The sequence below is a fragment of the Aphelocoma coerulescens genome, chromosome 4 (genome assembly GCF_041296385.1).
Source record: "Aphelocoma coerulescens isolate FSJ_1873_10779 chromosome 4, UR_Acoe_1.0, whole genome shotgun sequence".
NCBI lineage: Eukaryota > Metazoa > Chordata > Aves > Passeriformes > Corvidae > Aphelocoma > Aphelocoma coerulescens.
Window position 1 is genome coordinate 3,687,760 of NC_091017.1, and position 15,517 is coordinate 3,703,276.

At 37.2% G+C, this 15,517-nt stretch overlaps 2 long non-coding RNA genes across 4 annotated transcripts in view; one reads left to right on the forward strand and one right to left on the reverse strand.

Moving 5' to 3' along the window:
- Window positions 1–1,139: 1,139 nt before the first annotated feature.
- LOC138109324 (uncharacterized) lies at window positions 1,140–9,164 on the reverse strand. Its single transcript, XR_011150403.1, has 3 exons — window positions 9,076–9,164; window positions 3,490–3,602; window positions 1,140–3,407 (listed from the first exon to the last, which is right to left on the reverse strand). It is a non-coding gene; the product is annotated as an uncharacterized lncRNA (long non-coding RNA).
- A 128-nt stretch (window positions 9,165–9,292) lies between these two features.
- Window positions 9,293–15,517, forward strand: part of LOC138108911 (uncharacterized) — a 38,937-nt gene continuing 32,712 nt past the window's right edge. For all 3 annotated transcript variants that reach the window (XR_011150112.1, XR_011150114.1, XR_011150113.1), the window contains exons 1-2: window positions 9,293–9,426; window positions 9,962–10,050. This is a non-coding gene — a long non-coding RNA (uncharacterized lncRNA). The remainder of the gene's footprint in view (window positions 9,427–9,961; window positions 10,051–15,517) is intronic.

Genomic DNA, 15,517 nt, shown 5'->3' on the forward strand with positions numbered 1-15,517 from the left:
ATTTAATTTTCATATTTCTTCTGTCTTGATCTTTGCAAATAATCTGTACTGTCTCTAAGGTATGATTTGAAAGCCACAATATTCCATTTTTTAAAAAAGACTTGCTATTGATACAGTGAGGGGGGAAAATAGGAAGAGAACTTATGTTTTCTGAATGTTATGTAAGAGCAAGTTTTCATCATGATGACATCCTGCTACATATAGGTGTGTTACTTCATAATTATGTGCCTTTAGGTATTATTTTAATATTTTTTGTACAGGTGGGGTGTTCTCCTCTGAGTGTTCTCCCACAGTTCTACAAACTAAAACATACCAGGGCATGGTTTTGATTGCTCTTGCCATCAGTTGAGTGTGTCTTAGTCTGCTTAGAAATAGTCACTGGCACTACCTCAAAAAGCACCAGATGCACCATTTACATAGGCAGGGTGTTACATGTGAGCTCCTTCCTCATTTTTTCCATGGCTGCAGATTTATGCTGGTAAATGGGCTTGTTCACAGATGGACAAGAAATTACTGAGAACTTCCTAAATGTCAGTGAGCGCACCAAGTAACCAGGACCACATCCAGCTCTGTTGGACAGGCTCTGATTGAGTCACAGAGCAAAGTATTTCACGTAGTAATTTCCAACCTCATTGTGTTGATTCAGTAATCGCAAACTATAACAGATGATGTTCAAAAACATCTCACTCAATTAAGTTTTCAACATTTCCTCAGTCCCCAAAATTATAAAATAACTGAAGACACCTTCACAAAGAGAAACAGATTATCCTTTTCAATAAAAGCTCCAAAAGGTGCCAAACTTTGGGATTTCTTTATCAGAGAGAAATATTTTTAGAATTTGAAAATAAATTTGAGAATAAAAATATAAAATTGTCATTAGTGCAGTAGTAGAGGACTCTACAAAAATTAACCAGGAACAGATTAATAAAAACTAGTATTTCAATTGTGCATTTCAGACACATATTCAGTAATTACCAATAAAACCAAAAAGTCTCCTATAGGGAGCTGATTTACCCATAAAATTGAGTCAAAAAGAAAAAAGAAAGGAATTCAGTACCGCAAATCTCTTCTGCAAAGTAGTTGTAGTGATGGAAAGCCCAAGCCATAACTTTATTGTGAGTAGCTGAGGAACACTGCAATTACAGGAGATTTGCTTTGTATCAGGCTCATTAAAAACATAAGGATGAAAATTACTTTTCACTTGGTAGTAATTGCATTTTGTTGACATCTGATTAGTCATGCTGGTCTTAAATGCTGACAGGGACATTAATAAGGTGGGAATTAATGAATTAGGTAATTTAGAATATTTTTGAGTAAATAAATCTTTAGAGTAATTATCCTCTCCAATGCCATTTTAATACAGTGAATGTGGCATATTTGTACTAAAAAAGCATTTTTTAGTAACGTAAAAATACTGATTTTTTTTTAATCAAGGAAACACAATCAGTAAAAGATTAACCAGATAATACTGTTAAGGCAAAAAATTGACAGATTAGTACTACATTAGCTTAATCAAATACTTGTTAAAATAGCTTTACACTGTCACAAAATCTTTGAATGTTACTTATTACTTTTTAAGCTGACATTCTGTAGGAAAGAGGGGAGGTAATAAAGGATTCTTTTGAGACTTAATGACCATAAGTTGTAGTTACCGCTGCAATGAAAAGGGATTCTCATTTCAATGGCAACTCAAAGCAATAGCATTTTTATCTTTCACAGAAATAGCCTTCTTTATGGGTGCAGTAGAATTCCATAAACAATGCCTTACTAACTCTTTTTACAGCAAAATAGCTATGAAATCCTAACTTCATTGAAATTACAATAAGACATAAGACTAATGCCTTTATTGGTGATCAGAATAGGTAATTACAGAGCCAAGACTATTTCAAAGTAACCTTAATGAAAAATTCGCAGTAGAAAGGAAGCACTTGACATATCTGTGAGGAATAAATTAATCATATGAAACAATAATACTATCAGACTATTTCTGCCACTAACTCATACCTACTGACCTCAAACAAGTTTTGTGTCTGTTTTTAAGGTAGGATTTTTGGGATTGTATCTATAACTCAGTTTCTAAAGTTTCACAAAGATTCTGGTTTCTGATGATGCTTTTCATAGACAGGTTCATGCTTACATGATGTCATGTACATCCAGCAGCAGAGCACACAAATCTTCCTGCCTTAGCTCTACTCTGAAATACAAAAATACTCCCTTCTGCTTTGATTTTGATTTGACAGATTCCTTTACTGTGTCAAATTATATCAGCCACTGTGAGTCATCACCGAAGTCCATGCAACTACTTTTGATAAAGTTATACAGGTGAATATTTTCTGAGGCTGGGTGGCCTCCAGCTAGTGAAAAGCACTCCAATGATTAGCTGTTAGAAATTAGTTACATGGCAGGACTTTTTGTGTTCTGATCTCATTCAGCAGTTTGGCATTTGTCAAACCTTTGATTATTAATAGGGTCAGAATTTCATTCCAAATATAACCAGGGAATTTGTGCCTTGGGCTTTGGCAGAATAAGATTTCACACACTGAATTTAAAGGAAAAGGCTCATATAATGTTAATCAGAACAAACCTGAATGAGAAAAAAAAGCTTTAAAATAAGCTTTACCCATGTGCAAGTTCCCCTGGGAGTTTCCTGAGAAAGTGATTAATATTTCTCTACTCATACGGAAAAAAAACTGTTAAAAACCACTTTTCCCTTGCTCAAGTCAGAAAATGTGAACAGAAAGCAAAGCGTATTAGCAACAATAAAATATTAATGCTCTGGATTTCTTATGCAAACTTTTTCAACACTGCATTATTAATGACATCTAATTGTGGTGGAGATTGCTGCAGGACAAGCTAATTTTACTACAGACTTTATATTTTTAACTATAAAATACTGTCTTGTAAAACCCGCCAGGATCCTGTTAGGATTTCATCATGTCTTCTAACATTCAGTTGTTAGTCTTGATTCAAAATTATTCACAGGAGCCAGTAAATTATGAAAATAATGTGAAACATGCCAATTTTTGTACAAATTTCTTTTGTGCTAGAAAGAACAATTTATTTTAAATTGTTCTTGCACAGACTTCATTCAAAGAGTGCTATACCCAGCCTCAGAATTTTACCATAGCAAGAAATTTCTTATAATTAGTATTGCCAATATGTAGGCACGCATCTTTGATTTAGGCTGAGGTCTAGGTGGGCATCATTAAACTGCCCAAAGTTCCTGAACCAGATCCTGAACGCCAAAGATCACCAGAATGCAGCAGAATAGTTTAAACGTGTCACATTCTTCCTACAGGAGCTCTACATCAAAAGGGATTGGAAGATCACACGGGAGTTCATTTACCCAATCTGTGGTATCTAGGGACTGTCAGCTTCTTTCAGTGGCACAGCAACACAGAGAGCACCTGAAAAGCAGTATCATATTTATATCAGGATCAGTGAGCTGCAATTAAGACAGTTTTCAAATCAGAAAAAAAAAAAAATTACCCTGAGAAAGGAGTTTTTCATGAGAGCCTCAAAACATCCAGCCTTCATCCCCAGCCTGAAGCCCCCTCTTGATTTTAAGTGACCATATTCGTCCTTTTACAAGAAGACGCCTCCTAGAGCAAGAAATACATTCTTCTATTTGGTAAAAAAGGAAATCTTCTGAGGCAGTTCAACAAAGTTAAAGACACCTCAGTAACTGTGTCTCCTTACTACAACCTTGGCACAATAAGGATGGTCAACTCATCCACAAACAACAGCTTCAGACATCTGTGACTGGGAAGAACAGCACTCAGGAAATAAATCCAGGGAAATAATGGCACAAACAGCCCTGCAAATCCAGGGAAATGAAGAAGGTACCATACTGTAATGAGTCTTTTTCATTGCAGATCACTCAATTTTTACAGGCATTGTACCATCTCTGATGTGAGGAATAACTAGAAACAGTTGTAGATGAATGTTCAATTTCAGCAGGAATACCAACTTGTTCAACAGAATCTGACTTGTTTCATTACACAGCTTAATAATGGCTCTTTTCTGCAGTGTGCTATGAAGGATTTTTATTAAGCAACTCCCTGTTTATTTCACATTGTTCCAAGAAAAAGAATAAATTCACTCATGCCATTCTTAACCCAGTGGATTCATGGCACATATCTTCATCTACCGCTGGTTGCTTTTCTCTTTCCAGTGTTACAGTCATAATTGCAGTGCATTTAGTTATAAAACAGAAGACTCAGTTCTCCTTAATTTGAAAATTCAGTCATTTGAACAGAATTTTCTTTGCCTGCTGAGAATGGGAACAGCCATGTAATCTGTTGCAACATCAGCCTCTGTGCACCTTATTCCTACAGTGGATTTGCCTTCCCCTATGGCACTTTCACAGCACAAAAGCTGTTTCTAAGTACTAAATTATATACTATGGCTCTTGTCATTCAAGGCATATCATACACTGAGCACTGCAATAGTTGTCTCTACCAAATAACATGGAAGCACAACAGGCAAACCTAAGCGAAGCAAAAATTACGGGGTCCAAGAAAGGGCTGTTGGTTGTACCTCCATTATTTAATGCATTATTCCTTCTTAATAGGAAATTCCATGAGAAAAAAACTTCTACCTATTACACTTAAAATTAGTTCCTAAATATTCACTACTATTACTAGTAATAGCCAAGTTAAAAAGAAATCATACATATTTGTATTATTAAACCCTAGCACGTCTGTGAGCCTAATGTAAAGATATCCTAGGTTTAATAGAAAATGGCAGTTCTAAGAGAAAAATAGTACAAAACTGAAAAAAACCTCTGGCTTTTTAAAATGAGAAAATTAGGGAAAAAATCAAGCAAAGAATGTATGTATAATACAGTCCTTGAAGTATATTTATAATGTGCCTATTATTCCTAAAAGAAACAATACATTTTAGACCCTGAGTTCAAAACAGGATTAAGACCATGCCAAATCTTACTCCAACCTTCCTTTTAACCATGAAAAAGCTTTATTATTTAGGCATTCTAAAATTCTTGGCTTTGTTGAAGAAAAATACCCAACAGCAGTAAGCAATTATGCAGATGCATTTGTACTGTAGAAGTGAAAGGTTTATTATGCTTTCAGATTAATAAAATAATGCCCCTGTACAGAGCTAGCCAATTCCTTTGAAAGTTTGCATTTCACATTTAATCTAGTCCTATAATTTAATAGTGATAGTCTTGTGCATTATACCAGGGCTGAAAAAGTGTGTAATTATCTGAAAGCAAGATTTTTTTGCATGAGATAATTACAGTGTTACCAGCCAGCCCCACAATATAGACAAGAATAGATGAACCAATTAATTTTTTTAATGTTTTTTTTTATGCAACTCTTTCATATTCCTAGGTAAATATAAGAGATAATACAGACTGCCACGTTTATATTGAGTTTAGACCTTGAATCCTTGCTATCTCTGAGGAGAACCCATTTTTAATTCTATCAAAGTCTGTTAGTGTTATTTTAGGATATGTACCCATCCTGCCCATCCAACACAGTGACCTAAGTAGGATAGCAAGGGCACCCCCCATTGTAGGTACATGAGAAAAATGTTAGGAGTCTCTGCTTCCTTTTCCTTCCTGCCTTGCTCAGCCAAAACAGCTCAGTTGAGCTGTGCAAAGATGGCTGCTGCAGCAAAAAGGTAGAAAAGCCAGCACAGCTCAGAGAAGGTAAAAAAATAACAAGAATACAGGAATAAATATTTGCCATTAAAGACAAGAAAATATTTCATTTTTTGTTTTAGTCATGGGCAAGACAGAATATAGGTCCTGTCAGACATCCATCAGCCAGAAGAAAAATATGAGGAACTGATTTAGTTTGTGTCATATGATTTATTTTCTTGGCAAACAAATTATTTTCTTTTGTATTCACTCAATAGAGAACATGCACACTAAAGCAATTTTTTTTTCAAGTATCAATCTGAAAAAGCTTATCTACTGGTTGATAAGTATGAAATAAATACTACCTTAACGTTTAACTTTTTCTATCTTCTCTCCTGTAACTTTGGAGAATAAAAGCAGGTAGAAATTCACCCTTATTTTATGTTGCCAAAAAAAGTTCTGCAACACAGCATCAATTTCATTGCATGCACAGACATTATCACCTTTCTGCCTAAAACTTCAGCTGAAAAATTGTGCTACACTGGCATCATACTTGCAGCCTTTTCAAGTAGAAACTGTAATGAGTATTCAGCTTTAACGAATATCAATACAGAACAGAATTGTAAACATGAAAGGTTTTATACTCCTCATGGTCTACTTCAGACTTAAAAATCACTCATCACAAACCAGGATGATGTAATGTAGTTCTGCTAAAACACATTACATGTAGAGAATTACTGACTTGTTGGTCTTCATTTCTCTATCAGATAAGCTAGAGAGGTCTGGGTTTGCTTTAATATATCTGAATAACTCTAAATTTATTAACAGTGAGACATAAATGGGTAAATACAATAGCCAGTGTTCATTAAAGTTATAGATTTAGAAAGACTTGGAGTCTTATAAATGCATATTTACTTTCTGAGAGGCACAATCAATCATGAGGCAAATCTTACCAAGCATCATGGGTTGACCATAGTCAACCGCACAGCCAATACAATCCAATCTGGCACTCTAGACAAAGGTTTCATACTCGCACCCTGTAGTTAAATACCCAATTTGGGCCCCCAAATCTGGCATCTTTATAAAGAGAATAGCCAATCCAGTAACTGCTGAATGAGCTGCAAACAGTCCTGTAGCCTGGTGGCCCTGCTGTGATTCCTGCCCACCGGCATGCTTGGAGCCTGCCATTTCCAGCAAGTTCCAAGTAGCTCATAGACAAGTAAAACACGACTGTAGGAGCTATTTAAGCATTTGGAAAACTGCAAGAACATAAAACTCAAAGTTATCTTGATTGCCACCCATATCTCTGGAATTGCACCCATGCACAGTACACATAGAAACGCTCCTTGGCAAAGAAATAACACTGTAACACTAATAACAGTAACAAGCAGCCAACCACTGCAACATTTTTATCTGTTACTTTGTATTAACTTCAGAACTAAACAATAAAAGCAACAAAAACAAAGCTCTCCTTCCAAGCACTTACCTGAAAATGGTGAAGTTGGCATCCACCAGTGAAGTTTTACAGTAACACTGTGAATTTACTGCTGTTATACACAAAAAATCACAGCATGAATAAGGCAAGGAAATATAGGACACCCTTTAAAAAAGCACAGGGGTCGAACCTCAGCTATTCTGAGTTTTATGGCACAAACTCAAATTTTTTTGTGCTTTTTTTGAAAACTGCAGGATTCTCCCAAAAAGCCAAGTGAGCTGTTTGAAAACAGTCTGAAATGAGAAAATATGTACTACTACCTTTCACAGAGATTCACACTTCCACTTAAATATTTCCAGCAAAGAATTGAGCATTCTTGTTTGTCTCACTTTTATTAGCACTAATTAAGCCCATTTGTTAAAAAAGGTGCAACAGACAAAAGTATATGGAAAAACTGAAGGCTACTAATCTATCATAGGAGCCAAATATCCTGGCAGTATTAACTGAGCTCTATACTAAAAGCTTGATCTAATCATAACAAAATACAAGCCATGTCAAATATTGGCAGCTTCCCTAAGCCCTTAAGGGGACATAATTCTATAAAATTAATGTAATAAAAGTATTAACATTGAACATTTTCTGGTTGATGCCATAAGAACCATTTACCCATGCACATAAAATGTTAGTGTCTGAAACTTTCCTTTCTGACGTCATTAATGCTATTTAATACAAGATTACTATTTGTTGTGTGCATGGAAGTTACTTATACACCATTTGATGCTTGCTCTCAACCCACACTTCCTACTTTCAAGCAACTCTCCCAATCTCTCCTTCTAACATGACTTCTTTTTACTCAGCTGAATAAATGTCAGCAAATAAAATGCTTATATCCACTATATATAATTTGTTTTTGTAGAATGAAAATCATATTGGAGATGGTGTTTCTAACACCTCTTTAGCTGATGCTACTACTTGAACCCTGGGAGGGTCAAGGACTACCACGTACTTTCCCCTGGAAGGCTGCTAGCAATTACAAGTATTTATTTCCAGGCAAAGATTGCTTTGGTAGCTCAGTGTCAGGGAGAAAGTACCAGCAATTCACATTTTTGAGCCCCCTTTCAAAATAAACAAACAAAAAACCCCTAACAAAACACACACACTTTTTTCTGCCTAATTATAATCACCAGAAGGAATAGTAACAAAAAAAAAAAAATTCAAAGTTATAAAAATAATATCATACTGCTGTGTAAGAGCCATTTGTGCTACAGAAATAATAAGCATTTACCAATGGGGCAGGCAAACCTTTTACCTTCTAGTGGCCTGTATTTGCTGTTCAAATATTGAATAATAAAAGGCAGTTTTCCATTTCATATCTGTAATATTTTAAGTAGATACCTTCAATAAAGCAGCGCCCAGAGCTCAAGTAACAACCTGAAACAGCACTATTTTACCAAAATGCTTTTGTAAAGCCGTGGGGCTGCTGCTTTTTTAATCAAATTTCATTTCCCAGCAATAATTTTAATAGCTACTTTAAACCCACCCCACTCCCTCAAGGCAATGCTGGGGTCAGATAAAACCAAAATCATGGACTTGTTTTCTTCTTTGAGAGAAAAAAGCTTTAGTAATAGCTATTTCTTTTATTAGCACCCTGCTGGTTCGTATATTAAGCATATAAGATAAGGGAAACCATTATCCCTCACACAACAGATTGACAAGTAGGGTTAACCCTCACCTGCCTGAAGGTGCTCAGCAGTGTCTTTTCTCCAAACTCAGGGACTGACAAACACATGTGTGTATATATACATATAACGTATGCATATATACATATATATGTAAAAATTCACATATATATATATATGTACAACCATAAGCAGAAGGAAAGGAGTGACCTCGCACCTCAGTCAGTGCCACAGCCCAAAGCAAGGCAGCCGTAAGAGGAGACGGCGCGGACCCGCCATTAACAGCCCCTCAGAGCGCTGTTCTTCTTAAAAACAAACTTCTTCTTTCCTGAGGCAGAGGAGGGAGAAACTCTTACCAGCCACACCGCGTTCATAGCCAGCAAGGTCCCACCAACCCGCCAGGAGAACGCCAGCGCCTCTCGCCAGTCCTGAGGAGCGAGCGCTCCACCCCCCTCACAGCCGAGGGCCCCTCAGAGAGCGGGGGCTAAGAAGTCTCCGAAAGGGCGGGACCGCCCTTCCCTCACAGTTTCCCGCCCTTTGGAAGACTTCCGCGGGCGGGAAACTGTGAGGGAAGGGCGGTCAACTGTGAGGGAAGGGCGGTCCCGCCCTCGGAAGTCTTCGAAAGGGGCGGTGTTCTCGCTCTTAGTCTCGCCTCAGGATCGGCAAGCAGGTGGAAACATGCCGGCAAAGCCTTCCAGGTGTTCCAGGTGACTGTCCGGTCACTCCATTGCGTTTGGCAACGTAGTTTTCAGCGGTCGTTTTTTGTGTGTTTTGTGGGTGTTTTTGGTTTGGTTTTTTTTTTTCTGTTTTGGTTTGGTTTGGTTTGGTTTGGTTTGGTTTTTTTTACTTTGGTTTCAACAGCCCCCTCAGAGCCTTGTGGGCAGCCATGGGGGGAGCCGGTGCCGTGTCCTAACAGGGCTTTCAAGTTGAACCAGCCCTTCCATGGGGTGCCTCTCTCAGCCCCCCAAACCAGAATAAAACACCCTCAGAAAGTCCCATTTCACACAGACGACAGAACAGACACTTCAGGGTTCCTAGAATATTTAAGGAGAATATTTTCTGATGTTCCTTAAATGCTGGTAGAAGGCGGATCAGCACGAAAAGTGGTTTAAAACCAGGTCGGCATCACTAGATTCTCAGTCTAAATAAGTTTGGGGAAAGTATTGAGAGACTCACAATAAAAACTTGTACTACCTGTGCAAAGTACACTAGACAAATTGTGAATGCATTTCTTTGTTACAGATAATTGCTGAAATGGAACAGAGAAATATCACAGCAGCACTGGTATGAAACTTGTAGAAGAAAAGGATCAATTTATACAACGTGTACAGGTACTTATTCTGAAGGGGTTTTTATAAAGCAAATTATATTTATAAAGCAGGAATTTTATTTTAAAGAACCAAAGAAACAGGGAAAAGAAGAAACTGACAATTCACTTTAAATCTAACATAGCATCTCCAACACTAAATGCAATCTTACACAGTCTTTGCATTTCTAACTAATTTAACCAATACTTTTTTAAATGTGCCGTCTATTATCTATCTCTTGCACGTTTAATGACTGCTAAATAGTCAGAAGTCTGGAGGATTCTATGAACTTTCTTATACATGGCTTACAAATCTTCTTACTTAAACCACAATTGTTTCCATTTTCAGTCTGAACCTACATCATCCTGTGGAAGTCTAGTGGCAATGTTGCTTTGTTACAGTCTCACAGTATCTCATCTTTAATAAAAGACAAGGAACTGTTTTGCTTGTCCGATTTTTCTCTTACAGTGTTGCAAGCACATTCTTTTTATTTCAGTCTGACTGCTTTTCATATATTTAAATATCTGTTCTTACTTTTGATTACTTCTCAAATATCTGTTATTATTTCACCCATTACATTCTGCATTTGTGATTTTTGCAGATTCAGACACAACTAACTTTACTTTTTAAACCAATTGTATAATTTGTGATTATTGCCAGCCAGATGTTGTTTTCTCACCTAAGCATTCCCCACTGCCTGTTACATTTCCCAGATATTAATAAAAGTAATATCTCAGTATTTGTAATTCATACTAATTTCTAGCAGCTAAGGTAGTAATGATATATTGAGTAGATTATTTTACCCAAATATGTTGCTCTAATTCCAAATAAATTTACACTGTTCTCTTTTATGCTGTCTCTTCACTTTTGCTCTAAGTTCCTGGTCCAAATTCAAAAGAACCAACAGCAGTCCTAAACTGACAGATCGTTGTATCTAATAGTGGATACAAAGAAACATTTAGTAACTCTAAAGCTTTCGTGTTATCTAGGATATCATTTCTCCTTATAAGTGTCACAAACATGGGAAACAGCTGGAAATACCATTGAATGAGCCTAGGAAGCTTCTACCCAGCCATTTAAACAGTTTAATCTTACTATGTGCTGATGTAACTGTGAAATGTGTTCTTTTTGCATTCCTAATTAGCATAGAACAGATGGTAAGGCTGCTGGTTTAAAGCAAAAAGGCTATTTTAAAAAGTCTGTGGTAATTCCTCACTCTTAAAGAAGTTTACTGTGGTCTGTGAGTGTGGGGGGGAAAAGGGTTTGAGTTGTTTTATTTTATTTGCTTGCATGTTGCTAACCTAACTTCTAAATAACTCCAGTACATGCTCAAAGGTTCTTGCTAGATTTGAACATTTTCCAGAGAAAAAGTTACCTGATCTAGAGTATGATTTTCATCTAATTATAGAGGAAAGATCTTGGGAAATGTTTAATACTCTCTCAAGTTCTGAAAAACCTTTAGAACAACCTTATACTGATAACTGGGCTTAATATTCTGCTTTTCATTCATAAAAACATAATAAAAGAGAAGAAAACAAAAACTGGCTCAAAATTAATGTATTACAAAGTAATACAGTAATATCAGTTCTGTCAAAAACCTTATTATGTAATAACAAATATGTAATGTTCTTTTGAAATCCTGTCCATGAATTCCGTGTTGGAGACTCCTAGTTCAGGAAAGTCTTTTTGGGAAGTCTTAGTAAGATAATTTTGTGTGAAGGCTTAACTTGTAACCATTTAATCTCTACAGTGTTACCTATGCAGATTAACAGTGGTATTGCAATGTAACTCTGCTGAATACATTTGCTAGACACAGAAACAATACCAGTCTCAATTCAGAATTCCCACTGATCACTTCTTCTCAGTCAAGGTTTTCCTTGCCTTTTTTTCCCCATGTTTCTTCTTGGTAGTGACCCACTGACTATTGCCTTTTCTGCTCTCTACCATTCTTCATTGGGTTTTATTTTTAATTTTCAGTGCATGTTTTGGTGTTATACAGATTACACTGAGACCCAGCAATATTTAAATTACAGCAGTTTTGCAATTCATTTTTTCTGTATTCCATTAAGTTTTGTCTGTGCACTGCAGTTCTTGGCCTGAATTTTGTTCTTGCCTCATCACTTTACAACAGCTAAGGGCATAGAAATTCACTGCGTGGAATTGGCTTTAAAAAATTCTTCAATCTCTAAAACTGCATAAGATTCTTGGCACTGCAGACAGGGAACTCCCATGTTTTTTGGCACATCTGGAAGCTCCTCTGTACTAGAACTCTGTTGCAGCAATTTGCAGCTGAAAGTACTATCAGCATTTTCAAAACCTTGTGTACATTATTCTTGCCATGGCCCATGAAAATCTGTCAGGAATCTGTGTTCTCAGAGAGAAAACAGCAGATCTTCCCATGTTTTTACACAAAGGCAATAGAGAAGCCTTTCTCAGTACGTAGTTTTCAGCTCAACTTTATTTTCCAGTGAAGTATCCTAGCTAAAAGGAGGTCTCACTTTACCCTTCAGCATTCCATGTGTGGAGATGGAACTTGGCCAGTTCTGCCCATCTGCAGCCAGACAGTTGTCTCCTCACTGTAGCTAGATCAGCCTCAGCTCTGAACACAGACTCAGCAGCTCTCTGGCTCCAGTTCCACACTTGAAAGCTTCCCAGAAGATCAGCTGGGGATGATGAATGCAAGGGTACCTTTAAAAGAAAGAAAAAAAGGGAGAAATGGCATGGACAAGACAGAAGGAAAACCTAAAAATGAAATAGGGTCATCAAGACCTTGACTGAAACTGTGTAATTCTGCTTTCATTCTTAGTTTAATCTAAATGGTTTCACTGGCTTAAAATTGTTCAGGGCAAAATATACTTAACATAATTCTGATTTTCAGAAAAAATATAGAGTGGGTACAATGGAACTGATAATCTCAGCCAATATTTTGGTTTTTCCTTTTTCTTCATGAGGTAAGGGATATGTTTTCCCCAGTACCTTCTTAATATATTTTGGCTTTTTATTTGTCAATCCTTATCATTGTACTTGAGAGGTTTCATGGTTTCAAGGTATCTGTAGATTCATCATTTTCCTGGTAGCACTGAATAGATTGTGTGTTTCCACTGTAAAAATGCTTCTTTTTTCCCTATAAAACATCTCCTATGTAAGAACAATTTTTCATTATTTTCACATAAAAATTCAACTTTTTTATTCTTATGCTCTTCTTCACTATAGATTCAGTTGTGTATATTTGGAGCTAGGATGACTTCTTTAAATTAGTTGCCTGTCAGCACCTGACTTGGTGCCTACAAGCTACACCTGAACAATAGATTTTTAAGGTGTGTCTTCTGACTGGTGGTTCATAAACACTGGATTGGACCTCGCAGCTAAACTTCTGCCATCTCCTCTGGAAACTGAACAGCTGTCCCTTAACAGAATGCCTTACTGGGAGGAGCAATCTGCCTCTCTGGAGGGCATTTGGGTTCTCTGAATTTCTTTATTTTGGAGAATCAAGAAATATTTAGGGATTATGTTCCAGCTGCTTTATTTTTTTCATTAAAGCATCCAGTGGGAGAGTATGGACTTCTATGCAAGATTGCTTTCACTGGAGATTACTGCCACAGACAGATGGTTTTTCATTACCTGCTTTAATGGACTACACATTTGCAGGAGCAGCAGTAACATATTCTATCCTGAAAATTAAGAGCCAACCCACCTCTAAGAAACCTGTTTTTCAGCCAGATGTTATCCCAGACTCTGGCCTAGAGAACACACCTTGTAAATAGCTAAAGAATGTGCAGTGGATAGAATTGAAGAGTACTGAGCTATTTTTAATTCACCGATGTGAGCTCAAAATATCTATTTTAAGTTATTATTTCATCTGTTTGATTAATGCAGCTCATAGGTGTGACATAGGTAGTTTTCATCCTACCGGGGACCAGGAGAGGGATGATGAGTGTGACCTCCTCCTCAGTCATGCAGGCCAGAAATCCATGCTTGGCAAATCAGTACGTACCTCATTGTAAATTGTGCTGATGGATCGGGAAATCAGGTTTGGACAAGACAAGATAGAATTCAGGGTGTTCTGGCATTGTATCAATGCAGTGTAATCAATAATCAGGAGCAGGAATTAGAAATTATCACTGCATGACTAGCAAAGGTGCTGGAAGCCGGGAGCAAGTGCTTCGAGGATGAGTCTGGCACTGTTAGGCCAGTACACAGCTCATCCAAAAAGCCTGGAAGTACAAGAAAATTTATATTTAATATTTCCATTGAAAAAGCAGATCTCCTGAAGTGAAAGGAAATTAAAATTTAGATTATACTGGTCAGGATAACAGATTTGCAGTTAAAAAAATAAAAATTCCACAATGAATCACCTAATTCACTTTGGGATTTACTCAACAGTCAATTATGTAGCATTTTTTTCAATTAACCCATTTCCATTTGTTTCTTCAATGAAAAATGCTGTGCTTTATCATGTGTTCAGTCTGTGCAACCCAACAAGAACTGGAGTAGGATTTGTGACATTTCAGTGCTGCTCCTGGCGTGTTTTACTGACCAGTGGTTATCCCGGTTATTCCTATAGAGAAGAAGCTTTAGAGCTTGGGAAACACATTGTGACTCCACTTCTTCTCATAAATGTAATGTAGTGAAAAGGCAGGAGTGTGGACATCGAAAGTGAAAGGGATGGTGCCTAAAGGAGGTGAAGAAGTAAAACAAGAAATGGAATAAAAACCATCCTGGCTTTAGTTGTGGAAGTCTATGAAGGCTGCTAAAGCAGTGCAGGCCACTCATGAGTAAAAGGCTTTCACTGCAGCCAGAACACCGAGGCCATCATTCACACAGCAAATTTCTAAGGACTGCTTAGTTTGATTGTGTAGATGCAAAACTGATAGATTAATCAGCTGGAAAGTGGCAGTTTGTGGAAATATTTGGCCATCACCTAAAGGAGAAAAATGAAGGCATAAAACTGGCAGTGCAAGGGTGATTCTCCATTCATTAAAGATGGTGTAATATGAAAGGTTTAAAAATTACTGCTGGTTGTACTGTACTGTTGCCTGGTTCAGAATGAGCCTCTTACTTTCTCATTAGTGCTTTTGAAAAGTACGACACGTCACTCTATTGCTTGCACTGCCGTTCGGTCTCTGTGCTTGTCTTCCTTTTTTGCCTTACTGTACTGGAAGGAATAGTTTCCACGTGGATGGTTGTCCTCCCACCATTTAAATGTAAGCCTGAAAACATCAGTTCAAGGCATGTCCTTTTAAAATATCCTGCCTTATCCCCACTTGCTGTGTATCTGCCTTTAAACAAATGGATTTACTGTGGAACTGCTGGGCTTGGATATTCAGGCTGCCTCACAACAGCTACTGCAATGCTTTCAGACGTATGTGAAAGAAATTCATATTGGTTCATCAGATTAATTAGGTGAATATAAAATCAGGAAAAGGGAAAGGGTGTTTTGAAGGGTTCTTGCTCTCTGGGAAACACTTTGGGCTTAATACTGCTCTGTTTC